General features: G+C 45.6%; 1 protein-coding gene across 2 annotated transcripts in view; it reads right to left on the minus strand.

The window, feature by feature from the left end:
• Etv6 (ETS variant transcription factor 6) overlaps positions 1–18627 on the minus strand; it is a 237420-nt gene that overhangs the window by 106317 nt on the left and 112476 nt on the right. The window contains exon 1 of one of the 2 annotated variants that reach the window (XM_038319524.1): positions 62–198. The exons of the other annotated variant lie outside the window; for it this stretch is intronic. The gene's annotated coding sequence lies outside the window, so the exon portion shown is untranslated. Of the gene's footprint in view, positions 1–61; positions 199–18627 lie in introns of those variants that run through there. 2 annotated transcript variants of the gene reach the window in all.

The following is an 18627-nucleotide window of genomic DNA, read 5'->3' on the forward strand; positions in this document are numbered from 1 at the left end:
TTCTGTTGTGATAAAACACGAGAAAACCAACCTAAGGGAGGAAAGGGCTTATTTGACTTACACTTCCGGCTCTCAGCCCATCATAAAGGGAAGTCAGGCAGGCACTGAAGCAGGAACTTGAAGCAGAAACCAAGCAGGAACTCTGCTTGTTGGCTAGCTCCATGGCTCACTTAGGCTCATACACAGCTAGCTTCCTTTTTATGCAGACCAGATTCACTTGCCCAGGGAATGGTCCTGCCCATAGTGGGCTGGGCCCTCCTATACCAATTAACAGCAGAAAATTCCTCAAGACATTCCCACAGACCAAACAGATAAGGAAAATCACTTGACTGAGCCTTTGCAAGTGATCCTAGGCTGCTTCAAGGTGACAGTTAATGCTAACTAGGACAGCCTCCAATCCTCCCTTGCCGGCGATGTGGTCACCTTTTGAAGCCAATGGCTATAATTATGCAATGGTGCCTGCTAAAGCAAGTGCCAAAATTAGATGCCAGGCACAGACGGCATGCTATTGGCAGCCTCATTCATCCAGTTCTCAAGTTCTCAGAAAACTCCAACGTCCAGAGTTACTCAAGAGTTTAAGCTGGGGGACTGTGAAGAGCGAGCGACCCGACTAAAAAAAGGAACAGAGCCTAATGCAAACTGAATGCAAGGCTGCGCGACACGCTGGGAGCCAAGAAAGCGGCTCAGTGGCTTAGTGACACACTTCTACTCCGCTCAGAAGATACGTGAGGCTTGATGGATCCAGCCTTTCCGAAAAAGGGACATATGGTGAGGGGAAAACACATGTCCTGTCACGACTGTTACTCATGACAATGGTGGCAAAACTGGTGCCTGGAGACTGATGAACTTCACTCCGTAATTGATTAGGCAAACACTTAGCAAGCAACTCCTTGGGGGCGGGCGTTCTTGGAGGCGCCAGAGGGACAGGGGATTAATAAATAAACAAATACATCAGCAGGTAAAATAAAAACTACATCAAATGGTGGTGCTATAGAGGGTGTTGCAGTTTGAATGCGCAATGTCCCTCATTCAGCTCACAGCTCATGTATTTGATGAGTTAATTTGCAGTTGGAGGCACTGTTTTGGGGGGCTATGGATCTTTAGGAGGTGGGCCTGACTGGTAGAAACAGGGTGCTGACCTATGAAGGTTACATCTAGTTCCAGCCTACGTCTTTGCCTCCTTATTAGCACCATGTGAACAGTGGCCTGCCACCAACTCCCGCTACTACAGACTTGGAAGCTCCTGCTGGCAGGCTTTCCTCACCATGATGAACTGAGACTTGCCGACACTGTGACCCAAAAGAAACCCTTCCTCCCTTAAGCTGCCTGTGTCAAGTATCTATGTGGGGGGAAACATCACGGAAGGGCTATTGGCAGCATTAGGGTGGGCACTAGTTTTAAGGGCCTCACGCTTGTGCATTCCTAAGGGAAGAGAAAGAGTGGGCCAGAGGACTCTGGCAACAAATATCCCACAAATACAGAGAAGTGCAAAGGCCAGGATGTCTGGCAGGTAAGGAACTGCTCAGTCCATAACTGATGTTATGTTCTGATGGACTTGCTGCTAACAGGCTCCCCAGAATCCTTTATGCTTTTACCCTGCTTCTTCCCTTCTCTTTCTCCCTGCTTTACAGGAATTCGCTCAAGTCACAATCAGATCACACCAAGCATCTGCTTAAAAATCTCATTGAGAAAGTTAAATAGCCTTTACAATGGCGTATGCACCCCCTACCCCACCTCAGCACTCTGCCCATCAGTCACCTGAGACACACTCCCTTCCTATCCAGTCCTTTTAACCTGGCGACCAAGTTCTCACCTCGAGGGTTTAACTGCTCTCCCTGCCTGCAGTTCCTTAACTCAGCCAGCCTCAGTAGCTCTCACTCTGCTTTGGACAGTCTATCCTCACGGAGATTTAACATCCTGGTGTAAACAGCACAGACAGATGAACATGTAGCCACACAAACTCATGGGGAGGCAAGGCCTGACCCCACACACCAAGCAATGTTCCTGTGATACCCAGCACTCTCTCTCCGCTGCCCCTTGCTTTGTCTTGGGCTTGGGAAGGGGTTTGGTGGGGGTGGGGTGGGAAGATGGCAATAGAGTGGGAATTTAAAATTAAACAAGATCTCATGTGTGTGCATGCTTCCCCACTAATCATAGGCAGCAAATGTCCATTCTGCTATTAAAAAGGAAAAACCACGCCAGTCTGACTTGACTTTGCATGTTTTCCCCACTTCTGTAAGGAAACCACTTCCCACAAATCACCCCTTATCCTTCCTAAATGTTCAGTTCTCTGATGTTACCAGAAATTTTGCACTGGCAGAACTTAGACAACACAGAACAAACAAACAAACAAACAAACAAACAAACCCTTCTTCCACTCACGGTTGCCCTCCAGCTTCTAGCTTATAGTCTGTCCACCAGAGAACCTTCCACAATCACTGTCCTCCTTGTGTCAACCCACAGCAATCACCTCTGCTCACAGAAATTGTCCCCTGTGGGCTGGGGATGCAGTTAATCGGTAGAGTGCTTATCTGCATGCATGCTAATCCCCAACACCATATAGACCAGGCCTGGTGATGAATACCTTTGATTCTAACATTTAGGTGGAGGAGGAAGGAGGAACAGAGCATCAAGGTTATCTTCAACTATATCAGAGCCAGCTCAGCCTATATGACATCCTGGGGAGAAGGGTGAAGGGGAGTGGGGACTAACCAAAAGAAAGAGTCACCTGGGTTTCTCGCGACGTCCTTACTCATGAAAGCTAAAGATACCTTCTGAGGCCCTTGTCTCACTGCTGGGTTGGGCAGGATGATTCACTGTGTCTTCAGATTGTTCTTCCTCGGTCTTTTCAAGGACAAGCCTGTACCCTCTCACAGTGACACCTTATTCTCACCCCACAGGAAGCTGTCCTTCTCGCTCTCCATTCTGCACTTCCTCACCTAAGCGCTGGTCTCGCCCTTCTGTTAGAGTCTGGGTATGAAGCATCCACAGAGGCGCATCTGTCAAAGGTCTCCATCCGTCCACTGAAAGGTGCTTGGATGTGGGAGGTGACTTCCTCAGTGGGCTATGAGGAGGTGGACTTGGCTAGGTCTGTCTTGCTTTTGCCCCTTCTCATCTCTCTGCTTCTATGCTCTCATGTGATGAGCACCTCTGCTCTGCCTACATGCTCTCTGCCACGGTGCTCATCACCTTATGCCCAAGGTAGCAGGACCAAGAAACCAGATTGAAGCCATGAGCCAGAATAATTTTTTTTCACCTTTGAATCATTCCTCACAAGCGTTTTATCTAGGGACAGTCTCACTCACGCATCTGATATCCCTTCAACAGTCCGATTCATCCACCTAGTAGGGACAGTCTTATCTGCCACTGTTCTGCTCCCAGCTGAATTACTGTATTCACTGCTGCCACTACGGAGAGACTTCTAAATGCACTTCTTGTGGCCAATTAAATTTCTTCTATGGTGTCGTGTAACTTTCCTGAGGAGATCTAAACTCTTGAGGGTGGAATGCCCTAGGCCCTTCAAATCCCTGCTCCTACAGCTTCCACAGCCGGCAGGAGAGCGCCGTTACTGCTCTACACAAGTGTAGCACCTGTGTTTTGCTTACACATGCAATAACTTAGTTGCCCTTGTCACATTGGTGTACTTGAGGCTATCTTATTTAAACACATATACGCCAACATAACATATTTTTTTGGATACTGTGGCTGTAAGTTATTTCTTGAGAATTTACACACATCTAGAGGATGGAGATGTAGCTCCCAGGCATTCATGAGACCCTAGGTTCAAGCTCTAGCAACAAGAGAGGCAAAGAGGGCAGGTGGGGGGGGGGATGCAGGGCAGGAGGAGAGAGAAAGTATAACAGGGATAGAAGGAGAGAGGGGATAGGTAGAGAGAACAGAGAAGAAATGCTATCCCATAAGCCAGGAATGGTGGCATACACCAGGAATCCCAGAATTTGGGAAATGACATCAGGAGGATCAAGGATTCAAGATCGTCCTTGACTACACAGTGAGTCTGAGGCTAGCCTGTACTGCATGAGACCCTGTCTCAAAAAGAAAATCCATCTGACTCTGAACCTGTTCCCTTGCCACCTATGTAATAGAGTGGTGCCACATTTCCCTGTCTTTCTATGGCGCCAGTGAACGTTCTACCACACAGAATCCATGAAACAAAACATAAAAACTGTTCATCACAAGTGGGAGAAAAACACAAATACATATGTGCACTGCCTATCATGAACAAAAGAAGAAGCCGTATCCTACCCAGTAGATAACAGACATGTTCCAGCTGAATGGTTAGGCTGAAAACTCTTCTGAGGCAAAATGATTTCTTTTTCTCTGTTGAAAGCATTGGGAGTAGACGGGTTGATTAACCATCTGTTTACTCTGACCCAAGAGCAACCCTTGTGTAAGACAAACCAGAAGGCTCCAGGTTCACTGCGAACAGATTGGCAAAGCCAATAAGGGCACTTGGTGCAGATTCTGAGGACAGCCAAGCAGCACATCTAGATTTCAGCAAATAATTTGACAGTCTGTCTTGACAGTTTTTTATAGGTTAAACTGAAACGCAGAACCACTGCGCCACGGCGAAAATGTGTCATTTACAGCACACACAGCATAAGAAACATAAAAACATCAAGCATGTGAAGGCCAGCCGATGCCTACCTGGAGGGCAGTGTCTACTGGCATGCCTCGGGCTCTTACACGGATCCTGTCTTACCCCATTCCATGAGATTAACACAGAAGGAACACCCATCCAATCTGGATCGTAAGAAGAAAGGAAGGTTTTTAAAAGGTGCTGTGCACACCTTTGCAAGTAGCATGTGGGAAGTTCTGGGTTGTGTGGTGAGATCTGTCTCCAAACAAAAACAGGAAGTGAAATGGCAGCCGTAAGGTTAGAATCGCCTTGGTCGATTTTCACAGAACTCAACAGGCTGAATGTTCACAAGGCAAAAGGCAGGGAATGGGGAGGGGACAGTGGTCAAAGAATGAGGAGGGAGCAAAGACTGATCAGGAACATAATGTGGACACGGAAATCTTAAGTATCAACATAAACTTATGTTATATCAATAAAATGTTTATATTCTATATCTACACATTCAACAAATACTTTATATTCATTAGGAGAACTACAGAGACAGGTTATGCAGCAGAATTGAGATCCACATTGCTATCTGATTCCAAGGCCCCATCTGTCTTTAGAATATATGCAGAAAATCCATGTCCTATTTGGCTCCATGTGGTAAAACAGAAACCAAAGAGCAAAGAGACACCGAGATGAGGGGAAGAGCAGCGATTCCTGGCACAGGCCTGTTATCAGTTACCTTCCTGTGGCTGGGATAAAACACTAGTGCTTGGGCAACAAACTAAAATGTATTATCTTTAAGTTCTCTCCTATACACAAATAGCAGAAGTGAGTAAGGTTGCTTGGGTTTCTGCTGCTGTTGTTGCCTGTGTGTGTGTGTGTGTGTGTTTAACAAAATGTATATAAACAATTCCAAAGAGTTGGACACTACACTTTCAGAAAGCATACTCATCATTTTTCTTGAAGTAAGTTTTTCCACTGTTCTATGGTACAGGCAGGCTAGGAGGCTAATGGAATTGGGAAACTCGCTGAGACCAACATGATTTGCTAGCACCTGTTACAAAGCAACCGACAGGCCCTTGTGCATGCCGGTCAACTCATCCATATACCCACGATGTTCACCCTTCATCTAAGAAGCTGGAAACTCAGGGGCAAAGACGGTTTCAACTTCAAAAAATATAAAAAATAAAAAAATAAAGGAAAGGAAGGAAAAAAAGAAAGAGGAAGAAAAAGCAGGACCAGGAACGGGATGGCTCAGCAGGTGCAAGTACTTGCCTAGGTGTGAGCTTGACAGCCTTAGCTCATTTCTGGGACTCGTGTAAAAGACCAGCTACGGAGGCAGACGTCTGTAATCCCAGCATGAGTGCTATAGTGAGATGGCCCAGCCAGCCCGGAATACACTGCTCAGTGGCAGAAACAAGGTAGGAAGTGGGAACTCCTTCCCAGAAATTTTACGCATGTTGTGTGTGCATGCATAATGCACATGCATGCAAGCATACACGAGCACACACACACACACACTCTTTCTGTGTGTGTAATAGTATCTTTTAAAAAGCAGTGCATCTGTTAAACTAGGAGATAACAACTATAGATCCACGAAGGAACTTTGTAATAAATTACCATTTATTGACCGATTCATTAACTTAGCAAATACTTATCAAAACGTCTGCCAGGATGAGAGAAAATAAATTATTCCTAACTAACTCAGTTCCTTTGCCTTTGGTGGAGCTAGGGAATCAAATCCGTACCCTTGAACATGCTAGGAAGATGGCATTCTTCCACCTAGCTACGGCCCCAGCATAACCCATTTCTTTTTTTGTTTTGTTTTTGTTTTTGTTTTGCTTTTTACCATCCATGTAGAATCAGGGAAGGCCAAAGGCAGAACACTGGCAATGTTGTACACAGGAAAAAAAATATTACGGGCAAACCTTTACAAAAGCCATGTTATTTATTTGATATTGCATAGAACTGATACACTGTGTGTATTCATCGAGTTCTTCGGCACACTGGATGGATGAGGAAGGTGATGATTGGTCACGCTCAGTGACTCTCTTCACGCCTTTCACCTTTGAGAATAACAGTTCTCACAATGCCCTGAATCACCACAGTGGGAGGAGCTGTCCACACCAATCACTGTTTTTGAATGAAAATAGCGACTACCTGGAAACCCCAAGAAATGAATGTTCTAGAGGCCCATGTTGGCCAGAGTGCCCTACTGAGTATCAAAGGTTACATCATCCGGTGATTATTTAACAACTTAGGGAATTTTTCTACATGATGCTATGTTTTCCTCCTGGCAGAAAAAAAAAGGAAAAGTAGCAGGCAGCCAACGGCTTACATCACTTGAACTATGTCATTTCCATCCTGGAAATGTTTTTGTCCCAATTCCCCAGGTAGAAAAGTTAAGCGGCCTATGTATGGAAGCTATTTTTAGCATCTGACTTCTTTTTTGAGCAATTCATGCCACGATCACCTGGTCTAGCATTCAGCTACAGTCACAGATCACACAGGGGTACCTCACCAGCGAAGTCAAAGGAATTCCAACTTTTTAGGACAGGACCTGGGCACGTTCAGCACTTAGCTAAGCTCCAGGGGAGAACACCCCTGTGCTGTTTTGTATTTGCTGCAGGGATCCCCTAAGAACCGTCAAAAGCACAAGCAGTAAAACATCATCACTTCTAAACAACGAAGGCCTCTTGTTAAAGGAGGTCTATTCAGGAAGGCACACACCCCTGCATTTACACGAGAGGGAAGTGACGCGCAATGGTCACGTTTGGTGGGAACCCCGCTCTATGGCAGCATAGAGCACGGTAGTTAATGCAGCTCTGGAGGATCCAGGGACTGAATGCAGGAAGGACAAGAGCTTTCTCATCTCGCCAGGCGAGTCTGGTTGGCTGTGTGGGAGATAAACAGAAAGCAGCTCAAGTGTGACAGTCTGAGAATGCTAGGCTACAATCGGGAACGAGATGAGGGAGGGCTGGCCGTGTGAACACTCAGTCGTGGAAGGGAATGACGTTTAAAACTCTGAGACATTTTTTACTGGAATCACTCACATGGTGGGCTTTACTCTTGAAGAAAAAGGAACACAGTTTTTAATAATGCACAATACGCCAACTGTGCACAACTGAGTCAATTCACGGTGTTTGATATAAAAGTGACTTTTTGGGTTTTGTTTTGTTTTGAGACAGGGTCTCTCATATAGTTTAGGCCAGCCTCAAACTCATTCTGTAGCTCAAGGTTATCTTGAAGTCTTGATCCTCTTGCTTCTAGCTTTCAAGTACTGGCTTGCACAGCTAGCCAAGGCGAAGTAAGTATGAAAAGTAAGTTCTCTGGCCCAATAGAAGAATTATCTATCTTCACCAGGCTTCAAGTCAAATAACCACAGCCAGACCGGATGATCAGGCTTCCCCAAGGAAAAGGTAGCAGGATATAAATATAGGTTTTCCCCAGTGTTTGAGTCAGATTCTAGGTCAACCACGCATACAAGCATGAAGCACCTAGTGTCAAGCTGGGTCCGGGGAAACCTCAGATGGTTAAGATAAACCCCACCTTTGGGAAACTCATGATGGGACTAACTGGAACTCAGTTTCTGGGGAAAACACTGCTTCTGGGGATGCTTTTGGCAGTAACCCACAGCAGATAAGGCCATATGTGAACACAGGAAAGAGCCAGGTGTGGGGGGGGAGGGGGCACCAGGCTGTCCAGAGTGAAATTACCTCTAACTGGCAACTGCCATGTACTTAATGTTAAGCTCCAAAATTCATCTAAGTAGTCACTCATGCAACCTTGTGCTAATGGCCTAAGACAGGCGTGCAGGTCCCAGTCAAGACCCCAAAGTATGAGGAGGCAGAGACAGCTCAGCATTTAAATGTGAGTACTGCTCTTCCAGAGGACCCAGGTTAATTCCTAACACCCTACTGGCGGCTTACAAATACCTTTAATTCCAGCTACACACACACACACACACACACACACACACACACAGAGAGAGAGAGAGAGAGAGAGAGAGAGAGAGAGAGAGAGAGAGAGAGAGACACGTGGCGTATACACATACATATACAGATGATAAAAATAACTCAATCTTTGGGGGAAAGACTCTGAAGAACAGAATTTTCTTTGTCATTTTAAATTGTTGCTGCTGTTTTTAAACAGGCTCTCCTGTATCCCAGGCTGGTCTCTAACTTACTATGCAGCCAAGGATGGCCTTGAACTTCTGATCCTCCTGCTTAGGATTTCTGTCAGCATGCCTGATTTATGTATTTCTAGGAACTGAAGCTTGCACCCATTTGTAACTACCTCAGAACCATGCTGGTGGGCAGAGCGGCAGAGCGCTGGGCTGCCATTGCGGTGGGGTGCTGTGGTGATCATCCTGGCCCTCGCCCAGTGCAGATCATGCCGCTTAATGGTAGAGACAGATGTAGACAAGAAAAGAAGCTAAGAGCATGGGAAGTTCACTGAGGGTGAGCCTTCCATGAAGAAAGGCAGCAATCAGTGAGTTAAGCCAGGCCTATGGGAGGAGGGAGGGTCCTGCTAACATTATCCTCTTTGTGGAGGAGCGGGGGATGTTGCAACCTCAAGGAAGATGAGGAAGAATGCGACTTGTCACTTCTTCAAGAAATGCAAAGGGCTCCTGAGGTGAGGGCAAAAAACAAGGTTGTGGACAGAGGACAGAGGGAGTAGGACTTCTCAGAACAGAGCACACATATCCCAAGCTTCGGAGACAGTCAGGGTGAGAAGGGAATCACGGAAATCTCAGTCTCAGATTTCCATTCTGACAGATTAGATCAAAGTACATACTGCTAGGTACAGATGTGGACCCTGTACACAAAAATAATCCCTGATACTCAAAGAAGACTACAGTCAGAGATAACAGCTGTATCTAGTTCCCTGCACTCCCTTCATTCATTTTCCATGGAATATATATTTATATATAGTCTGGGGTGGGGTGGGGCAGTGAGCTGGCTCAGGGGTTAAAGGTGCTCGGCACCAGTCTGGACAGCCTGAGTTTGAGCCCCAGAACCCATTCCCATAAAGTTCCCCTTTGACCACCACATCACATCATGGCATGCATACACAAATAACTTTGCACACGTGCATGCACACATACACAAACACACACACACACACACACACACACACACACACACACACACACACACACACATTCCACAAAACCATGTTTTGAATAGTTATATTAAAAAAGGAAGAAATTGCCAGGCAGTAATGGCACACTCCTTTAATCCCAGAACTCGGGAGGCAGAGGCAGGTGGAGCTCTGAGTTCGAAGCTAGCCTGGTCTACAGAGTGAATTTCAGGAGGAGTATGGGTACATAGAGAAATCCTGTCCTGAAAAGCCAAAAACCAAAAACCAAAAAAAAAAGAGAAAGTACTACTCAGTGACTTCTATCTTTGTTTGGTGTTTACAGTCTTGTGCAGCCAAGGCTGGCCTCCAACTGTTACATAGCTAGGTGGCCTGAACTTCTGATCCTCCTGCCTAGCTCTCCAGTGCTGAGGTGCTATGTATGGGACACCATGTCGATTAATGTGGTCCTAGAGATGGGACCCAGGGCTTTGTGGGCCACTCGGCAGGCATGCTATCAACAAATTACATTCCCCAGCCCATCAGTGAGTTAAAAAGTTAAGCTCAGGGAGTGCTGGTATTCTCATTTCCATCCTAGAAACTTCTGGAAGTCTAAAGTGACCAGCCCATGCGAGATATAAATACAAATGCCTGTCTTCCTACAGCTCCACCTCTTTTGGCAATCAGCATTGTAAGAACTAAAAACAAAAAAACAAACTCTGCCAGCTCAAGATTTTATTATTCTAACAGTTTGCTTTTCTCATGCCTACTGTTCTTTATTTTTGGTGAGTCATTTAGTTTAATTAAAGCTCAACCTAGGGTAGAAATCTGGTACTCATATTGGGCATTGGTACTGCTGTCATGCTGGTGATGGCTTTGTCCTGGCATGCTTATGGGGACTTGTTAACATAAGAAGTCAATTTCCATCACCATGCAAGCTCCATGTCTGAAGCTCCTCGTTCTTTACTGGGAGCCCTCAGGTGAGCTATGAAAACGTCATCAACTATGTCACAGTTGGCAAACTCAGCGCTGTTAATAACCAGCTCTTGAAAAAGCTGCAAACATGGCCAGCACTCAGGGGCCTGACGCTGTAGCAGACATGGCAGAAAGGAGACTAAACAGCTCCCCCAATCAGCCTTTAGAAATGTTAGTCCAAGACAGTAATGCTAGCCTGGACAGACTTGAAGGAGTGTAGAAAACAAAACAGGCCAGCACAAGCGGAGCAATCAACACAGTACTGCCACGCACGCATCGGTAAGAGCACAATGTTCAGGGCAGAGCTTGCTTCTCCACTGACTGTTCAGAAATCGCTGCTTGGATGTTAGCATTGGTGCAGTTTATCTGGTTCCCCTGGTTTTTCAGCAGCTCACACAAAGGGTGATAAGCCATAAATATGGACGCAGGAGTGACTCGAGCAAGGAAAGCCACTAGGGCAGTGATGAGTGATGGCATCTATGCATCTGATGGGCTACACAGGCTCTCCCCGAAATTGAAAACCATGAATGAACACAGAAAGTATCTGTTCTTATTCATCATGGAATCAAGTGTGTAGCAGCTACGTGACACACAAGGTATTCAACCAATACTGCTGAAGATGTGATAAAAAATGTACAGAAAAGCATTTTGTGACGAGGAAAGACAGCGACACCTGCTTCTGTTTCAGAGATTAACCGCAGCATTCTGCAAAACGCCTATCACACCGTGAGCTTGAGAGCAGTTGCTGGGAATGGTCAAGATTTCGTCCACAGTCAACTTCCAGACCTACAGCCTGCGTGAAGGAGGCTGCATCCTGGTACCTTACCTCCTGGCATCTGGTGTCAGATCTGCGGTCACCATCCAGGTGCCTTTCTCAGGTCATACTCTTATGAACATCCCTCTAGAGCCCAAGTCTTTTTAAAATTAATTGTTACTACTTTTGGTTATGTGTATGTGTGAATGAGCATCACACAAGTGCGGGTGCCTATGAAGGCCAAAGGTTTTGGATTTTCTGGAGCTACAATTACAAGTACTTGTGAGCCACTTGAAGTGGGTGCTGGGAACCAAACTTCATTCCTCTGCAAGAACTCATGTGCTCGTAACTGCTGAGTCATCTCTCCAGCTGTCAGATCCCAACTCTTTCTCTTCTAGCCATTATGAGCAAAAGGCTCCAATCATAGCTAGAACTACAGAAAACTGTACAAACTGCTCTCGAAGACAAGGCTTCCTCCGAGGCCATGACCCAGCTGTAAGCAGGGAATTACAGACCCAGCACACAGGGACGGCATCTAACTATGTCCAGATCTGAGATATTAGAGGAAGAGAGGTTTGAGTCTATCATCTTGGATCCCTGGGTTGTGATTGCAAAGCTGAGAATCCCTGAAGGCGGTCTCAGGTGACACCACCCTTGTTCTGATAACTGTTAACAAGTTGTCGATTTTCCCTGGGTTCTCCAAGGACTGGAGGGGCAGTCAACAGGTATCGCGCATGCCACGTCTACATCCACTTCAACTTTTCAAATCAGCTTCAGCAACTGCATGGAACCTTCACACCTCCCTGATATTTTAAACCATGTCTCCATTACTCACAACACAGTGTGAGTGCCGTGTTTACAGCGGTTGGACTGTATTTCTTAGGAAATGACGGCAAGGAACATCATCTGGACATGTTTGCTACAGATGAAGACTTCTTTCTAAACATTTTCAATCTGTAGTTGGCTAAGCCCATGAGTGTGGCTGGAACTCGTGGGTCTAATGGGCCTAAGGGGACCAGTGAGATGGTTTAGTGGGTAAAGGCATCTGCTGCCAAGCCCAAGGATGTAAATTCCATCCCCAGAATCCGTATGGTGTAAGAAAAGACTGATTCCCATGGGTTGTCCTCAGGCCTACAGATGAGCAACACATACAAATAAGTTAGTGCAAATAAATAAATGCAATGCAATACAATAAAGGGCCCCTGTATTTGCCAGATTAATTATGCTTCAGAAGAGCTCACTGAAGAGGTCTACCAGTACTGTATTTCAGACATCTTGTGAGTTTCCCAGGCTTTGATAAGCTTAATAGACAACTAAATACCACTTACTCACATTTATTTCTCATTCAGGGACAAAGGGCAAGCACTCACAAAGGTTTTGATCATGTAAGATACATGTCATCTACCAGAATCTTGTGGGAAGCAGGACAAGCAAGTGGAAGAAAACAGCCCTTGATGTTCTGAGTTCTATCTGTGGAAGCCCTCAGTGCCTCCAGGGGAAGGTTTCCTGAGTGGTTGAAAATCAGGGTCTCTATGTGGTCATTCGGGACACTGGACCATTTTCTGGTCAAAATGAAATTCAGGCAATTGCCTGAGTGTTGAAGACATCTCCACCCTGGACCTGAAACTGTTCGCCACTCTCCAGATCCGCCCTCTTTCTTTCATTAAAAGCAAAAGGCAACTAACCCAAAAGACACTTCTCCTTTTCCCTCCTTTGCTAAGATCTGTCAACTTCCTCTTCCACTGGCCTGGTGGTTAGGTCTTGAGCCTAAAAGTCTCTCTCCATAGCAGCCGCCTGGGCTCCAGGCTGTCTTTAGCATGTGAGACAACAGTCAGTTCTTGCCTTCTGCATACCACCTCTCGTGTGTGTGTGTGTGTGTGTGTGTGTGTGTGAGAGAGAGAGAGAGAGAGAGAGAGAGAGAGAGAGAGAGAGAGAGAGAGAGAGAGGAAGGACCTGGGGGAGGATGGAGGACACTGGTCCAGGAGATGAAGGGGAGATGTCCTCTAGAGGAAGGGCAGGCAGCCTTCCAGGAGATGAAGGATAGATGTTTGTTCAGAGATACAAGACAGATGGCCATCCAAGAGCAGGCAGCTGGGCACTTCCCACCTTCCAGAGCCAGCACGGTGTCCCCCACGGCTGCACACGGACGCACTGCCTTTGTTCCTGAGACCCCTACTTGTTCTGAAAAATCCTTCCACCCAGAGCCTAAGGAAAGTGCTTCACACCCCCACTTAGCTGGGCTAAACAAAGGACAGAATCTCCTTTCCACAGGCTGTGAACCACCAAAATGATCTTTTCCGTACACACAGAATAAACAACATAAAAAAACTTAAACTAGCTTATGACAATAAGATGATGTATATTTACATCTGACCTGGGTCATGCTGGTGTCCTGGGACTAGAACTGTTTAGTAGGGAAATGGCCTTAAAAATCTCTCTCTCCATCTTGGCCATTTAGAATTGACCACAAGAACTTCCCATTTTCGACTCAAGCCTCAAACAGTTGAAATTTGGAAACACTTCACTGAAAAGGGGGAGGGAGGAAAGGGAAGAGAGAGAGTGGGTATTCAGATTTTTAATGTGGGGCTTATGAGATTTTATTGCATTAAGGACTCTTTTATGCCAACCAAGTAAACTTAAAATCATGACAAAGGAAATAATGAATATGGTCAAAAATTTTCAAGGTGAAACCCTGAACCTGGATCATTCAGAGACAACTCTTAGAGTCAGAATGATTTTTTCAAACAAAACGTTTAGACTTTTGGTTTTTAAAGACAGACCTGAAACTCACACGAGAAACTTAAATGGAGAGGAGCTACCTTTCTTAGCCATCCCTGTCACTGTGCAACATGGTAGCTAACGGCTACATAGCTGGAAGGAGCTGACAGTTTGCTGGAGACAATCCGGAAGCCCAGCTACCTTTTACAGGAAATAAGCAATTAGCTACTTTCCCTGAGTCACTGTGGTTTTAACTTCCCGCACCCTTAGAATTAAATGTCTTAAGGAAGAAATTATCAATACAAAAAAAACACCCCCCCCCCAAATGATCTGTTTGCACGGACACAACAGAAACTATCACCTCAACCAGTCCCAGCCCAGGCCTTACGGCCAAAGTGTGTTCACCACTCTGACACCTTTGGCTGTTGAGTCATAAGATTCCCTAGGGAAGAGGTTCTTTAAATTACCAAATTACATAATTGTTCTACCGAAGTCCCAACTGTTCTTTTGTGGTTTAAGATAAACTAGTGTTTGGCGAGTCTTCCTGCAAATGAATTACCTTTTGTAACCAAGGCTCCGGGAAAATTAACTCCTCAGTTTGCTTCCAGCCTCCATGTTTGGGTTATGTCATTCGAGAGATGGTTTCTAAGAGGCAAAGCCCGCCTTCTATATTTCAGATGCCGTCATTGCCACACACACAGTCTCATCACCACCACCACCGTCACCACCACCACCATCGTCACCTCCTCTTTGATGGTAGAGTCACTGTACAATGTCAGTTGCCTTTTTACTACTAATGCATCCCACCAAGGGCTTCCAATATAACTGATCAATTAACTATTGGAGGCGATTTCAGGAACTGAACAACAAGAAACCTGTCAGGTAATTTCCTCCCCCCAGTGTCAGCGCTTCCTGACTCCACGTTGCCTTCTCGTTCTCCTGCAAAGCTGTTCAAACCCTGCATGAGATCACTGTATGCTCTCTGAAGACCTCTGGTTTACTAAGAGGGACAGAGTGGTCCAATGGGACATGTGGCGGTTATATGGACTAACACTTCATGGCCAGAGTTCTGCAAAGCAAGGGCGTGTTCGTCGACCTCTCCATTTGCGATGAGAATCCCCCTTCTCATGGGAACCTGAAGCTCTGGGCTTAAAGCTGTCACTGGAGCCAAGTTGATCTGTTACCATGGAGATCACTCTGGTAACATACAAACCTTCCACCAGTCCAGACACACAAGTGCCTCATTCTGACTCCCAGAAGGATTTCTCGGCCCCTGCTCTCACCAGTTTAGAGTTCATTTCTGCTGGGATTTTGCTTCAAAATGTTCGGTGTTTGGCTTTTAAATGTCATTACAAGTCTGAGAGGAGGGAGGGGCTGGCAGGTGTCTCAAGATTTTAAAGCAATGAAGTTCACATATGACAATTATTCCCTAGGTCTGAGCTACAGACGAGGTTATGGAATTACTGGACACAGAACCTGAAGTCAAACATGGAGGGGGGGAGGTGCTATGGCAGAACAGCTTACTACGTACTAACCACCTGCAACACACTGCTCGAGCAGCTTCCAGTCCATGACATCACTTAGGTTAATCTCTACAAAGTCCCTAAGCTGAAAGAAATGGAATTCCTATGTGTGGCAATGGCAGTGCTGTCTAGCCAGCCTGTAAAGGAAGACACAAATAAAGGTATGGATGTTGTTCATGACTAAAGCTTGCCAGGGCCACCCTGGGCCTTAGGCAAGCTCACCGGCTCACCCACAAAGGTGTAGCCCAGACATCACTTATTCTTGATTTGTAAAACTAAATGGGTGTCCTTTTGGGAAACAGAGGCTAGAGGATCACAGGTTTAAAGCCAGGGTGGACTAGGTGCAGAGTTCAAGGTCAGGATAAGCAAGGTAGCAAGGCTCCACCTCAAAATAAACAAATCCAGAGCATCTAGTGAGGCCACATTTTATACAGACCTTGATGCCTTGATGGAAGGTATATGCTAATTTCCCTTGAGCCTTGAGGTTACTAAAGACACATAGAGGAGGAGAAGGAGGAAGGGCTACAGTCTGGAAGACATCTGTCACTGGTTGGTGCCAACTAGAAAGGGCCCTCTGCTGTGCATTCTGAGTCAGAGGAAAGGCTGGAGATGACAGGGTCGGGTTCTGAATGCCTGGCCATCAGGATGGGCCTGCACCACATAAAACCATAATATTCTCTAGCTTCCTTTAAAAAGATGGGTACAGGCAAAGCTAGCATCCAAGGCTGGAGGTGAACAAAGAAGGGGAAACTTCCTGTGTTGAGCTCCCAACATGAAACCAAGGTCACCTGGGGTCTGAAGAAACAATTGCACAAAAGGGAAGGCAAGGGAGACTCCAGTTTCCACGGCTGGGAGGTCCACCTGGGGACCACAAGGTCGAGGTGAGAGGCTGGTTGTCCACAGTTGACTGCTCACTAGAACTAGTGTCTGAAGGACAGGGACCACCAGACATAACTCAGACTTACTGATGAGCGATTTCCCTCCTTCCTTCTTTATTGCAAGAAAAGGTCACTGGATTCCAGTCACCAGCCAGTCACCTGGTTCCCTTTGGCAACTCTTCTGAGGTCCCTGGTACCACAATCCTCCTACCATCCCCTCCCCTGCCTCAGAGCACAAGCTAAGGAAAGGATCCATGCAATCTAAGAATTAGGATCCAGAAAAGCAGTCCTTCCCCATTTCTCTCCACTTCACAAGACCTGCTGCCTCCCTTCTCACCCCCAGACAAAATAAGCAATCAATTAATCTCGTCTAATCCCCTTACTTCCTCACCAGAAGAGCAAAGCAGCATATTAGCGCGTAGATTGGGCTATAGAATTTCAATGGCATCACCCCCACCCCAGTCTTAAGACCCAATGGGGAATATACAATAATGATGGAGAGGAATTATTTTTATAAGACCCCATTGGCTGCTAAAGGCCTACGAAAAATTAAAGTGAGAAATTAAATTTCTGAGCAGGAGAAATGGCAGTGTTTCTCCCCTTCCTATGAACTTATAACGACACCTACATAGTACCTCACTACACAGACCAAACACGAACACTGAGGTGAATTTTTAATAGTTAGATGCCACTGAAAAGATGCTGTTCCCCTCAGACTTTCTCCTGGATGCCACCCAGTGTCTTAGAAAGAAAAATTGTTCTTGACTGACAAAATAGTTTGGAAAATATATAATAACTCCCAAGGGAGAACTAGCAATGAAAACAAAGAAGAGAAGTTAATTTGGAGTGTGTAAGTGGCAAGTTATAAAATCTTAGAAAGATACCAACATAGACAAAAAGCTTATTTATACAGAGAACAGAGAATAAAATCAAACAGAGGATGGAGAACAAACGTCCAGAGCCAGCCTGGGAGGCTGAGGCAGGAGAATCATTGCTGGGTTTGTGGTCAGTATACATGAGAACTTATTTCAAAAACAACAAATGTACAGTGATAATACTGAAGTATTGCTATTTAATTCATAAGTCTGACGTTTCGTAGAAAAATGAAAATGTGCATTTACTTAATTAATAAGTCTGGTGTTTCATGGGAAAATAAAAACACATATTTTCTGGAATTGCCATTCTCCTGCACACAGAAGGTGTCCAGTACACATTATGTCTGTTTTTGCTTTTTTAGGTGGAACTCCTCGAGCCTGAGCATTAAGTGTGGTGGCTCAACAATAAAAGGAACAATACAGATGAAATACCCTCAAGGGATGAAGTCTTCAGAGAAGACAGACATTTTCAATTTCTGCCTCTACCATCATTAGTTTCTGGCTCCACACGGGGCCACAGTTCCAAGTACTGTGTGTCAAATAAGCTCAGTACTAAAGACTTGTGTGTGAGTGCGTGTGTGTGCACTTAAGCCCATGCACTCGTGTGGGTTCGCACATATGCATGTGGAGGCCAACAGTCAACCTCGGGTATCACTCCTCAGGGGCCATTCATCCACTTTATTTTTTTTTTCAAATGCAGCTCTCATTGGCCTAGGATTTGATGATTAGGTAAGGATGGATGGTCATTGAACCCCAAGAACTGCCTATCTCTACCTCCCCAGGACTGGGATTACAGGCCTGCACCACCAACCATGGCTTTTTCAGGTGTGATCTGAGGTCAAAAATCAAGTCCTGATGCTTGTATGGCAAGCACATGATCGACTCAACTACCCATGTCTGTGTCTGTGAAGTGATGACGGGATCACCCCGCCCCCAATCAGGCTGTCGAGGGTTCAACTGAAGCAGCTCATCACAGCTCTAGTTAACACAGAGTATACTCTACAAACCCCACCTTTACATAAAAATCAAACTCTTTCGGCATCTCAATTTCCTTAGGTTAAAATGAGTGCTTAGGAGATTTTTGAGGCAAAATTAGTTAACATTCCTCCCTAAAAATGAACAACCATTTAGAAATGTCCCTGTGTCCTGAGATGAGTTCTCTTGAGGAAACTACCAAGTTCAGCCATGGTCCCATGATTTTCCTGTCAACACCACCAGAAATCCCCAGTGACAAGCCACT

This window comes from Arvicola amphibius, chromosome 2 (genome assembly GCF_903992535.2).
Source record: "Arvicola amphibius chromosome 2, mArvAmp1.2, whole genome shotgun sequence".
In the NCBI taxonomy this organism is placed as follows: domain Eukaryota; kingdom Metazoa; phylum Chordata; class Mammalia; order Rodentia; family Cricetidae; genus Arvicola; species Arvicola amphibius.